This window comes from Dermochelys coriacea, chromosome 4 (assembly GCF_009764565.3).
Source record: "Dermochelys coriacea isolate rDerCor1 chromosome 4, rDerCor1.pri.v4, whole genome shotgun sequence".
In the NCBI taxonomy this organism is placed as follows: Eukaryota; Metazoa; Chordata; order Testudines; family Dermochelyidae; genus Dermochelys; species Dermochelys coriacea.
The window spans coordinates 78410479-78425896 of record NC_050071.1 but is presented as its reverse complement, the minus strand read 5'-3'; positions in this window follow the sequence as shown (position 1 = coordinate 78425896).

The window sequence follows — 15418 nt, the reverse complement described above, 5'->3', positions numbered from 1 at the left end:
ATGAATAAGTTATGTACAATCTTTGATTTGATATACTGGCAATAGTTCTGTATACATGTTACTGAACCTAATATGAACTGCTTCAAAAAAAGGCAAACTTTCACATTTTGTTTGTTTTACTCATTCCTGTGATAATTCTGCCCCTTTCATTCACTTATGCTCCCCTCTGCAAGCCTTTTGTTTCAGCAGCGCATTCAATTTTATATAATGGCACCTGTTTATCCATGACAATAAATGTTATTAATTTCACATAACACATTTTGTACTATGAAGAAGGTATTGCCAAATGGCTGGATATGCTTAATACAAAAATGACTTATTACTTTTGAATACCATAAAGAAGGATCTATTTTCAGACATTCTGAACACTTTAGACTTCATCATTCATTTTGCCTTCTCATGCAGAGTTGACACTATATTATTATCTAACAGAGATTTTTACAAATCCAAAAATAAGTTCGAACTCAGGAAAATAACTGACTCCCACCCTATATTTCAAGCATTATAGAATTGCTTTCATGCTGTTGATATACTATGGTAAAGTCCTTTAAAATTAATACCAGTTCAATGAATCCCTTAAAAATATACACAGTTCAACATATTTTATTCCTCTGCAGCTGAATCCTTCTGCTTTTACCCAAGCAAAACTCCCATTGACTTGTATCAGCAAGTTTTGCCCAGGTTAGAATTGTAATGAAAGCTACCTTATTGTTTATGGAAGCCACTTGGTCCAATATGTAGGGTACCAGTCTCTGCATCTTCTAATTCAGTGTTAAGGCCCCAATTCAGCAAAGCCCTTCCCACACATTTGAATGTGTAAAATTACTTCAATGGGCTGTAAATGTACCATTTAACAATATTTTGTGTGTGTCGATGGGACATAGGCACATGTTGAAGTACTTTGTTCAGTTAGGACCATTATTCTCAGCTCTACTCTAGTTGCTGTTTGACCTTGAGCAAGTTATTCAATCTTTCAAAGACTTCATTTCTCTTCAAAAAAAATGGGGACAATAATGTTTAGAAAGTTCATTACAAAGGTGTGGATGAAAAGCACTGTCCAGATTTTCATAGACCAAATTATGACTGGGCCTGCAGGTATGTTAAGTGTTTTAGAAAAGCACTTGAAGGTTCCACACACCCATGAAGGAGGCAACCATAATTTAACTGTAGGTACAGGACGAAGGATGGAGGTGGTGGGGAAAGGCTGGCCAGCCAGTGCTGCCTGCAATGTTTACTGCTCAAGAAGTAATGTGTTCTTAGTAAAGTAGGGGATGGAGCATGCCTCTGTGCATCATATTTCCAGGCCCTGGTAGGACAGCATTGGTTTAATCTTTTTAGGGTGCAGCAAATCCCATGGGTCACCTTGCTTTCCCTAGAACCAAGGAGCCATTACACCTTACTAAAACTTTGTCTCTTGAGACCACCATTTGAACAGTGCACTTCCTCCCCTATCTTCTTGCATACCTGTTCCCCCTAAAAGAGCCATATTTTATAGTCATCACTATATATCCTCAGAGACATGAAGAACCCACTGATTTTTTAAAATTTAGATTCCATACTGAGACTGAGCATTAATTTGGTGGCATAATATTGCATAATTTCCCATTATCTGTTTGAGCTTTAGCAAATTTTATGAAAGCAGATTTAGAGAGATGAAAATGATTTTCTGACTTCCTGCTGATGCAATTCAGCTTTAGAATACATTTGCATGCAATCACAAAATAAAAGCTAACTAATTTAGCAAAAAAAGTATTGTATTCAAGCCAGTCTAACTGATAAAAACCAAATACAACTTCATTTAAATTTACACCAATACAGTTTTATTGCAGCTAGAGCTAAATATAGCTCAAATATTGTATACAAAAATATTACATAATTTACTATTTTGTCCACAGATTGCAATTTCACCATTAAATTACATTTTTATAACTTGCTCAAAGTCCTCTTACATGCTCATTTACATGCACTTGAAATAATCAGATACCACATGTTCAACCTCCAAACTACAAACAAACAGGAAAGAGTTTAAATCGAGATACTCTGTGTGATCAGCAACAACATCCACTATCAGATTCTGTGTTTGATTTCAAGTGTGGCATAAAGGCGTTCAACAGGTTTTTGCAGATGAAAGGATAGTATCATAGTCTGAAGTACATAATTCAGAACTCCTGAGGGAATTAGTCAAATAAGTACAAGTTCAGAACCCAGTCCTCAGAAACATTAAAGTCCAGACTGTAATGAACATCCAGTGGAATGCTGTGTACAAGTTAATGCTGGATTTGGCATCAGGTACAGAGTCCACAGAAAGTGCACAGAAATCTTTATTGAGGAGTGGGGCCTGATATCTAACTTTGACGATTCACAAAAAGAAAAGGAGTACTTGTGGCACCTTACAGACTAACAAATTTATTAGAGCATAAGCTTTCGTAAGCTACAGCTCACACTACCTTTACATCAGTGAAAGGTGGTCACTACCATCTTGTAATAGAGTCACTTGCTTTTCATCATCTCCAGAACAGACAAGGAAACAAGTGTCATATACACATTTCATGAAACTGGATCCCATTTCTGTCTTGTTCAAACATGTTAAACAACATAACACCAATGTAATATTAACCTATTTTGTTGGTTCACCCTATGGAAATGATGGCAATGTGATTTCCCAGATAAGGAGCTTCTATTTTCATTTTGTTTAAAAAAAGAAAAGGAGTATTTGTGGCACCTTAGAGACTAACAAATTTATTAGAGCATAAGCTTTCGTGAGCTACAGCTCACTTCATCGGATGCATCGGAGCTGTAGCTCACGAAAGCTTATGCTCTAATAAATTTGTTAGTCTCTAAGGTGCCACAAATACTCCTTTTCTTTTTGCGAATACAGACTAACACGGCTGCTACATTTTGTTTAGTTCACATATGGTCTACGGGCTTTTGTAAGTTGTTTGGCTTTTTGCTTTGATGTATTATTTGAGTTCTGTAAACAATGAAGTAACATTTATATATATTGGATTGCACCCCTGGCTTTACTTTGGACTTATAAAATATTCACTAAAAATTCTATTGCCAAGTTTGTCTTTGAGGGTACTGTTCAAAATGAATAACTGAGATGCATTTTCCTGGTAAGAGGAAAAATTATGTTTCACATGTGTTTGATATACTTTTAATGATGTAATACTCTTCTTTCAAAAAATTATTGGACCACATGGTTACATTGCTTGGAAATATATAAGAATGGAGCTTTTGTGTTTTTATTTGTAATATAAATTGAAGCTGGTACATATCAGTACAGCTAGCCAATATTTCTATTGTACTATGGTACAAAAATATGGCAGTCATATTTGCATTTAAATAAAGTGAAATACTAGCTGCCAGTGTTGTAGTCAACACAGCAATCTGAAAATGTAAACACAAAAGAGAAAATTCTCTAGAAAATTCATACGCAAAATATTGAGGCAGAAGAAAAACAGACTCAGGACAGCAGCAAAGGGATAGCCAGCAATGTGTAAGTAACTGGGCAGATAAAACTTGGGGAAATGTTAATGAGTCATCTGACAAGGTGACCCTGTTTCACACTTGAAAATATGGGACAGTATTTATTAAAGTGTAATGCACTGAAGCATTGTTCATACCTTTATGACAGAGTCAGAAGAAGAAAGCAATAGCCTACTATATGTGTGGGGAAAATATTGGAGTCCTTTAAATGACATGATAAAGTTCTCAAAGGCTATTGGTCTCATGAAGGAACAAAGAGGTTTAACAAAGAGGGGTAGTCTGGGCACCAGTGAGCAGTGGCATCGGCTAGCCATGCTGAGTACAAACCCACCTGAACATGCTAAGGGCAGTTAATTTGTGCCTCTACTGACTGTGCTACCCCAGTTACACAATTATGTTTAGTGCACTAACTCGATGATAGCTAGTACAAGTATGTCTGTATGAGCTGGGAATCATGCTCCAAGTGCAGATGTAGCCATAGTCTTGAGAAAATCTATGCCATTTAAGGCAGCCCAATTACCCCAAAGTTCACAGAAGTTAAACACAATTTCCAGAAATTAAACTCTTCTGGTTAAAGTATTTTAGTATCTCCTTTGCAAAGCTGTATTCGATTTCCTTCCAAACAGCCTGGTCTGATGACCATTGAAATCAATATAAAGGCTCTCTGAGTTCAGTGGATGCTTGATAAAGTCCACAATGTCTATTTTAAGTGTCTATGGGAACTGTCAGTCTTGTTATTTACAATTCATGCCTCATTGTGGTGTCTGAATGCTAACAAAATTTAGACATGCAGGAGAGAACATTTTTTCCCATCATTTTTTCATCAATGCTCTTGGGGTGTATACTTGAATAGGCTTTAATTATAAATAACTTTTTTCTTTTTACTTCCTGCTCCTTCAACTTCCCTCTACTCTTCAGTTTCTTCCTTAGTCTGTCTAGCCATACCAACCTATTCTTGGAAATAATTTTTGAGGAAAAGCTACATTTCTCAATGTGATGAAATGTAGCGAGGTGGCAAGGCATTCTAGACTCATGAGCCAGCTGCTGAGAAGGCGCCATCCCTGGCCTTTCAATTCTTGTTTTTGCTTCTGTTAACTACATAGTTCCCATGACCTATGTTGTTGCGTGAAGTCATTTCAGATATGTTCTCTGTCACAATTTATTCAGTGTCTAAGATCAGGGTTTTAAATACATTCTGTAGAGAATAGGCACTCAGTACAGATTTCAGATCACCAGAATGATGTGTTCTTCTGAATGTGTGCAGCTTGGGAGACAAGTGAATGCATGATGGACCAGCTGAATATTCTTCATGGTATTCCATCATAACCAGATCTGGGTATACTGAAGAAACAGCACCGAGAGACAATGAATGTGTGGATATACATGGTCCATATCCTCATTAGACAGGAAAGGGTAGAGGTTCTGGCTAACCTAAAGTGATAAAATGTATTTCTTGCTTCTCCTGTTATCTGTTTATGCAAGAGTTGCAAAAGCATCCGGAAGGACCCCAAAGCTGTGACCGACCTTGAGACGCAATTAATGGAGTATGTTACTATGGTTTTAGTCAGTTCTTCAAAATGCCAGCATCATGTGTCTTGGCCTGGTTTTACTTCAGCCAGTTGTTCTTTATCTAGATCATTTTGCTCAGTTACCCAGAGATGTTTGACATGAAGAGTGCTTAGAACCAGGTGCCTTCTGCATTAAAGAATGTCACCTAATCATATCTCCTATATATATTTTAAATATATATAGAAAGACAAGAGGAGTATGAGACTGAATTCTGCATGAACCCACAGGTAAGAACTCATAAAGCAGAAATTGAGCTACCACAAACCTTGGGATTTGTTTGAGAGGAATGACTAATGATCCAACTGAATGAAACTCCACACATTTTTGGCAGGCATGTCATGTAATTCAGTAGCATATGATCCATTCTGCTAAATATTCCCAACACATTTAATTTCCTAATGAAGAGTCCATATAATGTAACAGTCTTACTCTGAGGGAATCCTCAGCTGCTGCCTTAAGGAAACTTGAAGTCTCTATTGCACTACAAGAGCTGTGCAAGGAAGACTTAAGAATCAAGGATCTATCCCCTGGAAGTTTTCAACTCTTATCCTTGTGTTGTCCAGGAAAACAACATATATCATAAGATAACACTATAATAAATAAACTGTTAATATTCAGGTTATATTTATTTAGATTTTTGGAAACTATAATTGGAGTGCCCATCTGGAGCTCAGAGTGTCCCTCACAGTATTAAAAAAAAATTAAACAAGTCAATTTGAATAGGGCTTATAACTATGACAAGAAATTAATTGAGCCCCATACAATTCCTAGAGTTCTCCATACACCTCTATGCTGGAATTAGATAATAAGCTAACATTGGAAAAAAGAAAAGGAGTACTTGTGGCACCTTAGAGACTAACAAATTTATTTGAGCATAAGCTTTCATGAGCTACAGCTCACTTCATTGGATGCGAAAGCTTATGCTCAAATAAATTTGTTAGTCTCTAAGGTGCCACAAGTACTCCTTTTCTTTTTGCGAATACAGACTAACATGGCTGCTACTCTGAAACCTAACATTGGAGGTATTTGAGAGACAAGGTGATATTTAATAGCTTCAGAGGGGGAAGGGGAGGGGAAATTTAGGCATTCTTGAATCCAGGAAGCACAGAGTCTTCAGCAAATTTTGCATTGTCTTTTTTGATCTTTCAGGAACTAAGTTGCTGATTTAACAACACAGAAAAAACATGTATTTAGAGAAGATATTTCACCCAAAATACTTAGAATCCATCATCCATAAATTCCTCATAAATTCCTTCCTTATGCTTTGCTTGATAGGGTTCAAGTCAAGACGAGTGAAGATCTTTTCCAGATGTTTTGTTTTTCTTCACATCTTGAAAGGTTTGTCCTTTATCTTTTATAAGAGACAGACAACTAGAGTCTGAGTTACTCTATCCAAGTTGGGATTAGATGTCCTTTTATATATTGAGATATCTTTCTCCAACTTTAACTCAAATAATTTAACAAATAACTAGGCCTCAACATTCAGCAGGATTCTTTTCATGCTGGTGTTCCCCAAAATCTCAGACTGTGTAGTCTTTGCTGCGAGTCTAAGCTTTCTATTTTCCATTCTAAGTTAGTGGTGCTCCTAATGAAAGATGACTCAGGCAGTCAACTTTACTCTATAAATACAACTTTATAGCCCAACTGTTCTTGAGCTAGAATAATATAGCTTCTGTCTCATCTAGTCTCCCACACAAATTAAGGAAAAGTCCCCACAAGTTTTTTCTTTGTCGAGTTGTCATACAAATCTGCAAAGCATCAGCTTTTCATAACATTTGCTCAAACATTTATTTCACTAACTTGTACTAGTCCAGGATAAGCATTTGACAATGTGTTTGCAAAAACAGTGGTGGCCGTGGTTCAGGTCTACTGAAAAATCACTGGTTGCAACAAAAAAGTTTTCAGCAGCCTTGTACTTGGACTGTGGCATCTTCAGAAGTTTTTGAAAAGTAAAGATATCTGTCATTTATCATATGCCTGTGCTATATATTTGTTACTTATTATGTGTGGAAGGCACTCAGCGATGGGCAGTAATATAGTGTATCTAATACAGTAGTCAAAGTATCCATGAGCAATCCATGAAGCCTCCTGCACGTTGGTAGTACGGCTCCATCTCCCCCAGTCCAAATCTGTTTTTACATATACCATCCCTTATGATTTGTGTCATGTCTATTTTAGAGGTAATTTCTCTTCATGTTTCCTTCAAGACAACTGAGATCAAGCCATTCACACTGAACACTATCAAAAATATTTTATATCGGGCATAGGGCTTGTTCACCAAAATACACAATTATAGGGGTTGTGATAAATGAAAGGGGAGAGGGAAGAAAGCTCCCTTTTATGGACACCCAGCCAGCCAGTTAGCTATAAAATCCCTCTTAGTAGCTGTTCTCTACTTGCTCTACCTTGCTCAAGGGTTAGAATGTCTGACTGCACGCATAGGTAAAAGGAACTGATTGGGCACCTGACCAAAAGAGCTAACGGGAGGGCTAGAACTTTTTAAAATTGGGGGAAAAAACCCTTTCCCTTTATCTGTCTGTCTGTTGTTCTCTGGAGCGAGGAGACACAGAGCAGCAATGCTGTATGAAAAATCATCAACTCATACCTCAAGCCTACTTATCTGGAACCCCAAATATGAAAGTAGATCAGGGAATGTCTAGGAAGATGCAATAAGGTTTATTTCTTTTATTTCTGTAAGGCTTGTGGACTCCTCTGTGCTAATGCCCAAACACTTTTGTTTTCTTTGTAAGCTTTAAGCTGGACCTCAAGAAACCATTCTTGATGCTTAATTATTATAGTGGCTCTTAAAATCTAGCAATAGCCTAAATTCCAGTTGTATTTTATTTATTTTTGTTTTTAATAAAATTTACCTTTTTTTAAGAACAGGATTGGGGTTTTGTGTCCTAAGAGGTTTGTGCATATGCTGTTTAATTAGCTGGTTGCAACAGCTGATTTCCTTTCTCAGCTCTTCCCCGGAGGGGGGATGAAAGGGCTTGAGGGTACCCCACAGGAAGGAATTCCCAAGTGCTCCTTCCTGGATTCTCAAAGGGGTGGGTAGAAGGGGCAGTTGCACATGGGTGGTGCCAGCATCTACCCATCCAAGGTCAGAGAGAAGCTGTAACCTTGGGAGTTTAATACAAGCCTGGAGTGGCCAGTATTCATTTTTAGAATCCTTGTGGGCTGCCACCTTCTACATTCAAAGTGCCAAAGTGAGGAATCAGCCTTGACAAGGGTACGATACAGTATCAAAACCTCCTTGGTGCTTTATAGACAGAGCAAGAGACAGTCCCTGCCTTGAACAAACTTGCAATCTATAACTGAAAACAGAGGGTGCAAGAAAGATCAAATATACAAGCAAAACCCATCACGTAAAATACTGCCCTTGCTGGTCTGACAGAGCCTGAGTTTGCTTTGTTTCATGGCATATTGCAACGATCATTCAGTTGCTCAGACTTTTGCTGGAGGGGCAGGAGATACATATAGGAGGGAACTTCTCTGTGGAGATTTAATTGAAGCCTTGTAACTAGGTTTCATTCCCTTTATTTATCTACAGAAGATGATTCCATTCATAAATTTATCAAGTTGTATCTTAAAACTAAATTAGGTTGCTTGCCCCCACAGTTCCTACTGGGAGGCTGTTCTAAAACCTCATTCATCTGATGGTTAGAAATCTTTTATTTTTCCTAATTTCACCTTAACTTTATTCATGAGCAGACTTCAGATTAGAAACCCTGTCCCTCACTATCATTTTTGGATTTCTCCAGGATTCCTCTCATCCACCAGAACTTTCAGTGCTGAGTGACTTTTCCCTAAGAGTTACAAGAATTGCCTTAACACATGCTGCGTAGCCAGTCTTATTTTGATTGGCGAATGGAATATATCCTATTTGTTCACATACTCCCTGTGTTCTTTTCTCATTTTCACCTTCCTGACAGTTTTCACTGGGACCTTTACACCACCTTTTTCTTCTTGAAATCCTTCATTAAAATCCAAGTCTTTCATAAGAAATATTAATCCTTGTCCATTCCTCACGTCAGTAGAGTGAGAAGTCTGCACAAATGGAAGAATAAGTGAGGAAGTCAGTAGTAGTAGTAGTAAAGAAACATACCCAAGACCAATGGATTTGTAGAAATCTTTTGTACTTATTTTTATGTAGGCTAAAAAATATAAAGCAGATAGAATACTAATTAGATAAAAATGAAAGCTATTTCTGTCCAGAAAAAGTTAACAATCTGTCCAGAAATCTTAAGTCAGATGAACATTGCTTTAGTCCATTAAGGGAAAGGCAGGTTATCAGTGCATTTCAAAAAACTACAATCAGAAAAATAGAGTGTTATTTACAACTGAAAATTACAGAGAACCGGGCTGTAATATGTGTGCAGCTTCTGAAGGAAGTTCATCCTTTCCATCAGAAAGGCTGTTGCACAGGTATGTCAGAGTTTTAGGCATATGTTTAGTGCTAATATCAAAAAGTTATCAGTACAAAGAGACATAAAACACTGTATTTACTAATAAAACAGGCTACATTGAAAAACTGAAACCCGCACTACCATGTCACTGGAGTATTAACATACACACACATATACACCCCCCCCATGGAAGTATAGAGCCAAAACATTAACATGATTTTGAGACTATCCAACATGAAACAATTTTAGCCAAGGATTGGGGTCTAGTTTACAGATAACTCAGCCTGCTTAGTACCATGGTAAACAGACCAATAAAAAAATCCATTTAACTTTAATTGAGGTCACAGAAAAGAAGAAAAACTGTTAAAGCATTTGAAATTTAAAGTATTGAATAAATTTTTGATTTTAACAACATTTCTTCCCTTTCCCTTTAGCAGGAGAGAGATTTTACAAGGGAAAAAAACCCCTTTGTTTTGCATCCGAGTGAGCTGTAGCTCACGAAAGCTTATGCTCTAATAAATTTGTTAGTCTCTAAGGTGCCACAAGTACTCCTTTTCTTTTTGCGAATACAGACTAACACGGCTGCTACTCTGAACCCTTTGTTTTGAAAATCTTTTATATGGTATTAAAGAACTATTAAAGAACTACTCTTCTTTTGGAGAAAAGTGAAGAAGTTAGTTGAGATGGACTGGAGCTATTGTTATTAAAGTCCAAACCTGAAGGTAGTTTCCTAGAAGGCAAAACTAGACAAACATACACAAAGAGGGGGAAAAGAAATAACAGCAAAGATAGAAAATGCAGCTTCTGTCTCTCATGTTGACTCTCACGTGCAACCTCATTGCTGGAAAAAATTCAGGCACAGCACAAGGTCTTCTTATCAGCCACTCTGAGACCTGGCAAATTCAAAACAGCATTGGACTGTTTAGGGCATTACTTTTGTCTGCCTCTCTGGTCATAGGCTTAGAGCAAAGTTGCAAAATATGCAGTCTTGGCTGACTAAACCAAACTCTGATTAGATAAAAGGAAAAGGGAGAAAGAAAGGAAGGAGCAGAAATAAGGTGGGGAAGGAAGAGTATGTATGCAGGGTGGAGAGGATTTGTGTGTGTGTGTGTATTGATGGGTGTGGGGGTAAAGAAGTTTCACATTCCAGCTCGTATTTCGGATTCAGCTGGAGCTGGTGAAGGTAGCAGTGTCATCTGGCTCACTCACTGGTGAGGACATCTCTCAGGATTAGGGTGAAGAAGGTCTGGGGTCCCAGAAAATGGTGGGAATGGCAGCCATGCTGGTGAATCTTGCTCCAGTAGCCAGTTTTTCCCCCAAGGTCTCTTTCTTGAAGGATCCTAGAAGGGAGTAATGGGCAGAATAGCCCATTATTCACTAATTACGCCTAATTTCTGACACCATTTTTGTTTGTTTGTTTTTTGTTTTGTTTTTTTAATTTCGGTTCTTAAGTCCTCCTGTTTACCAGGCATGATTGTAATACAGTCCTATCTTGGATGGCCTTTTTGTTTGGATTAATTCAGTCTGTCTCCCTTTCATACCTCTCCCCAACCCCATCAACATTTGTCACTGGAAGTGACATGCCATTGTGAGATGTCATTGTGACATCTCATGAACTTTCATTTACTTTTTACAGTTGACCTCACAATTAGAGTAAATTTGTAGGCCCAATTATTAGAACAGATCTTATATCTTCTGGGCTTTGTATACTGCCAGATGTACAAGAGTGAAGCTACTATCTGAAACATGTGCACTACCAGATCAGTTGCCTTTCTCCATAGCCTGCTGTAATCTTTAAAGGTAGATGCAACTACGCACCTTATAACCTACTGTATCAAATGCATTAGACCACAGATAAGAGCATGTTAACAAGAGGCCAGATAAAGAACAAAAGTTTGCCAGCTATCATAAAAAAAGCTTCGTTCTTGAAGCTAATATGTGTATGCTATGGTGTATGCCCAGTTGAACTCATGGTACATAATACCTAGAGACAACCTACCCAATAATTATCTGCTCCTGTGGGAACACAAAATCTGGGGGGGAGTGGGGGTGACCTCATGAATGTAACCATAGATTCTATTCTGAACTTTCCACTTATGCCTTACTTGCTTGGATAATGGACATTTTTTTCCCTATCTAGCCATAATGAGATTTCTTTATCACCATATTCAAGAATGTTGTTTGAAAGATTAGTTATTTTCATCAAATATTGTGAATTATATCACCAATAGAAAGTATTTTGGTTATTTTCTGAATTTAATGAGAAACATTTATTTATTTATTTCAAAAAATGTACTGGCACCCATTACTAGGCACTTATGAACTTTGTTTATATTTCTATTAACAGTCAGCTATAAAATGACAAATATCAACTATAATGAATTCTTACCTCTGTAGTATCATTAATTCCATTTCTTCACCTCGATCTTCTTTCTAGTACATAGTCTTAACATCTCCTCTGATAAAGTAGTTTGACTCCTGCACACCATCTCTTCTGGCAGTAAGGTCATTCATCCTTAGCCCTGGTCTACACTGGGGGGGGGGGAGGAGAATCGATCTGAGTTATGCAACTTCAGCTATGTGAATAACGTAGCTGAAGTTTCAGAGTGGTAACAGTGTTAGTCTGTATCAGCAAAAAGAACGAGGAGTACTTGTGGAACCTTAGAAACTAACAAATTTATTTGGGCATAAGCTTTCGTGGGCTAAAACCCACTTCATCAGATGCATGCAGTGGAAAATACAGTAGGAAGATATGAGCGTCTTCACTACGGTGAGTCGACTGCTGCTGCTTCCCCGTCGACTCCGCCTGTGTCTCTCATGGCGGTGGAGTACAGGAGTCAATGGGAGAGTTCTCGGGGGTCGATTTATTGCATCTAGACTAGACACAATAAATTGACCCCGACTGGATCAAACGCTTCCCTCCAATCTGGCAGGTAGTGTAGACATATCCTTAGTTTCTCTTCTGAAAAAGTGGTTTGTCCCCCCCCCCCATAGCTAAGTCTCATTTGGAGCCCTCCTCTCCCAGTATAAAAAAGCAGTATAAACACAGAACAAAACAGTCTTTTTGTCCTTCCTCATGGCTCAACTCTTACTCTGTTGATGCAGATGTTGGAAGATGCAACCTAGGTGCCCTAAAGTGACAACTAGTACTTTTACTGGTTTCAGAGTAGCAGCCGTGTTAGTCTGTATTCTCAAAAAGAAAAGGAGTACTTGTGGCACCTTAGAGACTAACAAATTTATTAGAGCATAAGCTTTCGTGAGCTACAGCTCACTTCATCGGATGCATTTGGTGGAAAAAACAGAGTAGAGATTTATATACACACAGAGAACATGAAACAATGGGTTTATCATACACACTGTAAGGAGAGTGATCACTTAAGATAAGCCATCACCAACAGCAGGGGGGGGAAGGAGGAAAACCTTTCATGGTGACAAGCAGGTAGGCTAATTCCAGCAGTTAACAAGAATATCAGAGGAACAATGGGGGGTGGGGTGGGAGGGAGAAATACCATGGGGAAATAGTTTTACTTTGTGTAATGACTCATCCATTCCCAGTCTCTATTCAAGCCTAAGTTAATTGTATCCAGTTTGCAAATTAATTCCAATTCAGCAGTCTCTCGTTGGAGTCTGTTTTGAAGCTTTTTTGTTGAAGTATAGCCACTCTTAGGTCTGTGATCGAGTGACCAGAGAGATTGAAGTGTTCTCCAACTGGTTTTTGAATGTTATAATTCTTGACGTCTGATTTGTGTCCATTCATTCTTTTACGTAGAGACTGTCCAGTTTGGCCAATGTACATGGCAGAGGGGCATTGCTGGCACATGATGGCATATATCACATTGGTAGATGCGCAGGTGAACGAGCCTCTGATAGTGTGGCTGATGTGATTAGGCCCTATGATGGTATCCCCTGAATAGATATGTGGACAGAGTTGGCAACGGGCTTTGTTGCAAGGATAGGTTCCTGGGTTAGTGGTTCTGTTGTGTGGTGTGTGGTTGCTGGTGAGTATTTGCTTCAGATTGGGGGGCTGTCTGTAAGCAAGGACTGGTCTATCTCCCAAGATCTGAGAGAGCGATGGCTCGTCCTTCAGGATAGGTTGTAGATCCTTGATGATGCGTTGGAGGGGTTTTAGTTGGGGGCTGAAGGTGATGGCTAGTGGCGTTCTGTTGTTTTCTTTGTTGGGCCTGTCCTGTAGTAGGTGACTTCTGGGTACTCTTCTGGCTCTGTCAATCTCTACAAAAGAAAAAGGACACTAAGCTATCTAAACTACTATATGCCACAAGGGGCCACAACAATGGTTCCCGTAACCCACCCAGCAATATTGTTAATCTATCCAACTATACTCTTAGCCCAGCGGAAGAATCTGTCCTATCTCGGGGCCTCTCCTTTTGCCCCTCCACCCCCACGAACATGATACAGTTCTGTGGTGACCTAGAATCCTATTTTCGACGTCTCAGACTCAAGGAATATTTCCAACACACCTCTGACCAACATATTAACCCACAGAGACCTTCCTGCCAACACTACAAAAAGAAGGATTCTAGGTGGACTCCTCCTGAAGGTCGAAACAGCAGCCTGGATTTCTACATAGACTGCTTCCGCCGACGTGCACGAGCTGAAATTGTGGAAAAGCAGCATCGCTTACCCCATAACCTCAGCCATGCAGAACACAGTGCCATCCACAGCCTCAGAAACAACTCTGACATCATAATCAAAAAGGCTGACAAAGGAGGTGCTGTCGTCATCATGAATAGGTCAGAGTATGAACAAGAGGCTACTAGGCAGCTCTCCAACACCACTTTCTACAAGCCATTACCCTCTGATCCCAGTGAGAGTTACCAAAAGAAACTACAGCATTTGCTCAAGAAACTCCCTGAAAAAGCACAAGAACAAATCCGCACAGACACACCCCTGGAGCCAGGACCTGGGGTATTCTATCTGCTACCCAAGATCCATAAACCTGGAAATCCTGGACGCCCCATCATCTCAGGCATTGGCACCCTGACAGCAGGATTGTCTGGCTATGTAGACTCCCTCCTCAGGCCCTTCGTTACCAGCACTCCCAGCTATCTTCGAGACACCACCGATTTCCTGAGGAAACTACAGTCCATTGGTGATCTTCCTAAAAACACCATCCTAGCCACTATGGATGTAGAAGCCCTCTACACCAATATTCCACACAAAGATGGACTACAAGCCGTCAGGAACAGTATCCCCGATACTGTCACGGCTAACCTGGTGGCAGAACTTTGTGACTTTGTCCTGACCCATAACTATTTCACATTTGGTGACAATGTATACCTTCAAATCAGCGGCACTGCGATGGGTACCCGCATGGCCCCACAGTATGCCAACATTTTTATGGCTGACTTAGAACAACGCTTCCTCAGCTCTCGTTCCCTAATGCCCCTACTCTACTTGCGCTACATTGATGACATCTTCATCATCTGGACCCATGGAAAAGAAGCTCTTGAGGAATTCCACCATGATTTCAACAATTTCCATCCCACCATCAACCTCAGCCTGGACCAGTCCACACAAGAGATCCACTTCCTGGACACTACGGTGCTAATAAGCGATGGTCACATAAACACCACCCTATATCGGAAACCTACTGACCGCTATTCCTACCTACATGCCTCTAGCTTTCATCCAGATCATACCACTCGATCCATTGTCTACAGCCAAGCGCTACGATATAACCGCATTTGCTCCAACCCCTCAGACAGAGACAAACACCTACAAGATCTCTATCATGCATTCCTACAACTACAGTACCCACCTGCTGAAGTGAAGAAACAGATTGACAGAGCCAGAAGAGTACCCAGAAGTCACCTACTACAGGACAGGCCCAACAAAGAAAACAGAACGCCACTAGCCATCACCTTCAGCCCCCAACTAAAACCCCTCCAACGCATCATCAAGGATCTACAACCTATCCTGAAGGACGAGCC